Source organism: Schistocerca serialis, unplaced genomic scaffold (genome assembly GCF_023864345.2).
Source record: "Schistocerca serialis cubense isolate TAMUIC-IGC-003099 unplaced genomic scaffold, iqSchSeri2.2 HiC_scaffold_62, whole genome shotgun sequence".
Lineage (NCBI taxonomy): Eukaryota > Metazoa > Arthropoda > Insecta > Orthoptera > Acrididae > Schistocerca > Schistocerca serialis.
In genome coordinates this window covers 1-4,090 of record NW_026048211.1, presented here as the reverse complement: position 1 = coordinate 4,090, position 4,090 = coordinate 1, and the positions used below count along the sequence as shown (strand labels likewise).

At 53.2% G+C, this 4,090-nt stretch overlaps 2 non-coding genes across 2 annotated transcripts; both read left to right on the top strand.

Annotated features, from left to right (window-relative positions):
• The first annotated feature begins 117 nt into the window (after window positions 1–117).
• Window positions 118–2,025, top strand: LOC126448648 (small subunit ribosomal RNA). The gene has a single exon (XR_007584183.1). It is a non-coding gene; the product is annotated as a small subunit ribosomal RNA (ribosomal RNA).
• A 351-nt stretch (window positions 2,026–2,376) lies between these two features.
• LOC126448646 (5.8S ribosomal RNA) lies at window positions 2,377–2,531 on the top strand. The gene has a single exon (XR_007584181.1). It is a non-coding gene; the product is annotated as a 5.8S ribosomal RNA (ribosomal RNA).
• Window positions 2,532–4,090: the final 1,559 nt, after the last annotated feature.

Sequence of the window (4,090 nt, the reverse complement as noted above, 5' to 3'; positions counted from 1 at the left end):
GCAGGGGAGCTCAGCCTCCTCCTGTTTGCAGAATAATTGAGCGGACGCTTGCGTGTTCGCGCGGGCCCCCGGGACACACTCCCGGGCGGCCGGCTGCTCAGCTCTAGTTGACGCAGCTCCCTGGTTGATCCTGCCAGTAGTCATATGCTTGTCTCAAAGATTAAGCCATGCATGTCTCAGTACAAGCCGCATTAAGGTGAAACCGCGAATGGCTCATTAAATCAGTTATGGTTCCTTAGATCGTACCCACGTTACTTGGATAACTGTGGTAATTCTAGAGCTAATACATGCAAACAGAGTCCCGACCAGAGATGGAAGGGACGCTTTTATTAGATCAAAACCAATCGGTCGGCTCGTCCGGTCCGTTTGCCTTGGTGACTCTGAATAACTTTGGGCTGATCGCACGGTCCTCGTACCGGCGACGCATCTTTCAAATGTCTGCCTTATCAACTGTCGATGGTAGGTTCTGCGCCTACCATGGTTGTAACGGGTAACGGGGAATCAGGGTTCGATTCCGGAGAGGGAGCCTGAGAAACGGCTACCACATCCAAGGAAGGCAGCAGGCGCGCAAATTACCCACTCCCGGCACGGGGAGGTAGTGACGAAAAATAACGATACGGGACTCATCCGAGGCCCCGTAATCGGAATGAGTACACTTTAAATCCTTAACGAGTATCTATTGGAGGGCAAGTCTGGTGCCAGCAGCCGCGGTAATTCAGCTCCAATAGCGTATATTAAAGTTGTTGCGGTTAAAAGCTCGTAGTTGGATTTGTGTCCCACGCTGTTGGTTCACCGCCCGTCGGTGTTTAACTGGCATGTATCGTGGGACGTCCTGCCGGTGGGGCGAGCTGAAGGCGTGCGACGCGCCTCGTGCGTGCTCGTGCGTCCCGAGGCGGACCCCGTTGCAATCCTACCAGGGTGCTCTTGAGTGAGTGTCTCGGTGGGCCGGCACGTTTACTTTGAACAAATTAGAGTGCTTAAAGCAGGCAAGCCCGCCTGAATACTGTGTGCATGGAATAATGGAATAGGACCTCGGTTCTATTTTGTTGGTTTTCGGAACCCGAGGTAATGATTAATAGGGACAGGCGGGGGCATTCGTATTGCGACGTTAGAGGTGAAATTCTTGGATCGTCGCAAGACGAACAGAAGCGAAAGCATTTGCCAAGTATGTTTTCATTAATCAAGAACGAAAGTTAGAGGTTCGAAGGCGATCAGATACCGCCCTAGTTCTAACCATAAACGATGCCAGCCAGCGATCCGCCGCAGTTCCTCCGATGACTCGGCGGGCAGCCTCCGGGAAACCAAAGCTTTTGGGTTCCGGGGGAAGTATGGTTGCAAAGCTGAAACTTAAAGGAATTGACGGAAGGGCACCACCAGGAGTGGAGCCTGCGGCTTAATTTGACTCAACACGGGAAACCTCACCAGGCCCGGACACCGGAAGGATTGACAGATTGATAGCTCTTTCTTGATTCGGTGGGTGGTGGTGCATGGCCGTTCTTAGTTGGTGGAGCGATTTGTCTGGTTAATTCCGATAACGAACGAGACTCTAGCCTGCTAACTAGTCGCGTGACATCCTTCGTGCTGTCAGCGATTACTTTTCTTCTTAGAGGGACAGGCGGCTTCTAGCCGCACGAGATTGAGCAATAACAGGTCTGTGATGCCCTTAGATGTTCTGGGCCGCACGCGCGCTACACTGAAGGAATCAGCGTGTCTTCCTAGGCCGAAAGGTCGGGGTAACCCGCTGAACCTCCTTCGTGCTAGGGATTGGGGCTTGCAATTGTTCCCCATGAACGAGGAATTCCCAGTAAGCGCGAGTCATAAGCTCGCGTTGATTACGTCCCTGCCCTTTGTACACACCGCCCCGTCGCTACTACCGATTGAATGATTTAGTGAGGTCTTCGGACTGGTACGCGGCATTGACTCTGTCGTTGCCGATGCTACCGGAAAGATGACCAAACTTGATCATTTAGAGGAAGTAAAAGTCGTAACAAGGTTTCCGTAGGTGAACCTGCGGAAGGATCATTACCGACTAGACTGCATGTCTTTCGATGTGCGTGTCGTGTCGCGCAACACGCTACCTGTACGGCTCGCAGTAGCCGTGCGCCGCGTGCGGAACCACGCGTGCTTCTCAAAACTAACGCCAATGTTGTGTGGTACGAGCGCTGAAGCGCTGGAGCGGCTGGCCTGCGGCACCTGGCGCCTGGCGCCGGTTTTGAATGACTTTCGCCCGACTGCCTGTCCGCTCCGGTGTGGAGCCGTACGACGCCCATCGGCCGTGAGGCCGTTGGACACAGAACGCTTGAACAGGGGCCGCCACACGCCTACGTCCCGCCTATGCAACTGTCTTGAAAGAGACAGTGGAAACTAAGAAAAGATCACCCAGGACGGTGGATCACTCGGCTCGTGGGTCGATGAAGAACGCAGCAAATTGCGCGTCGACATGTGAACTGCAGGACACATGAACATCGACGTTTCGAACGCACATTGCGGTCCATGGATTCCGTTCCCGGGCCACGTCTGGCTGAGGGTCGGCTACGTATACTGAAGCGCGCGGCGTTTGCCCCGCTTCGCAGACCTGGGAGCGTCGCGGCCGCCTGTGGGGCCGGCCGCGCCTCCTTAAACGTGCGATGCGCGCCCGTCGCCTGGCGGTTCGCATACCGGTACTTACTCGGTAGCGTGCACAGCCGGCTGGCGGTGTGGCGTGCGACACCTCGTACAACGACCTCAGAGCAGGCGAGACTACCCGCTGAATTTAAGCATATTACTAAGCGGAGGAAAAGAAACTAACAAGGATTCCCCCAGTAGCGGCGAGCGAACAGGGAAGAGTCCAGCACCGAACCGGCCTCCACCCTCTCCTGAGGGGAAACCTAATTGGTGCTGAAGGTGAACGGCACCCCATCATTTCCCTGCTGTTCAGGCTATGTGGGGGCAGACAGGTATTGACGCGTCAACCGATTGCTTTGCAGCAGTTTTGCCGGCACAATGCAGATGTGCAAGGGCCGTGGACGCTGGCTGCATTCTTCTTTGGTCTGTGCTTTTCGGCTTCCTCGTCGTGGGAACAGCGTGCGGCCCGGTCCCAGTGGCGGCGGCATTCGCCAGCTGGATTTCATCCATGGCTATCATCAAGGCAGTCACGAATTGCTCTGACAGTGTCTGATTGCCCACGCCATCCTTTGTGGGTCGCTGGATGCTCTGTCGTCGGCGTCGCCGATTCTGGGGTCGGCGTTCGTAGTGTCGATGGTAGAGCAGGGGCAGGAGGTCCAGCCTTCCTTCTGCGCCTGCGTCTGGACTTCCTTGCGCAGAGCCAGCCCAATATGTATGGGCAGCCACGAAGCTGGCTGCGCCTTTGCCCCACAGTTGTGGGAGGGGCGGCTCGTGGCTGGGAGCAGGTGCGCACTTTGCGCATGCCTTGGCATTACAGCAATGTTTCACTACGTGGCCCAGTTGCTGGCAATTATGATGTATCATGCAGCGTAACTTGCTGTGACAGTGCGAGAGAGAGACAAAGATATTGTTTATTACTCTGTGGCGGTCAGCGCTCACATAATTATTCTTAGGATATAGAGTTCTTTTGTTCTTGTTAAGAGTAATTTTTTTAGGGGAGGAGAGCCATTCTTGTGATGTAAAAAATCGACGCCATTGCGAGTTTTTGATTCACATTGTAAAATATAAGTGCATATGGAAGGAAATCAGTTAATAGAACAATAAAATATTGTTCATTTCAAGAAGGTACGTCTTATTATACACCCAGCGATTGTACTGCTATTGTGATTTACTAATAAACACCAGCTGAGAACAGTTCCGACGGGAGCGTTCAGTTCTAGTGAAATAGTTCGATGTTTTCTTCGGAAAAGAAGTCACTTCATGGATCATTCAAATCCACAATAGTAACTGGACATTTCTCAGAACTGAAAGCAATCTGATTGCTATGCAACAGAGCCCGAAGAATATTTCTCCGCACTTGGTTACCACTTTCAGCTCAACACGGTATCTGCAGCATCTGGAGCAGATTTCTACAACAGCGGAAGCGTGTAATCGCCATCAGTTTCACACACCGCCCTGTGTACGCTGTATGTATTTACCCACAACA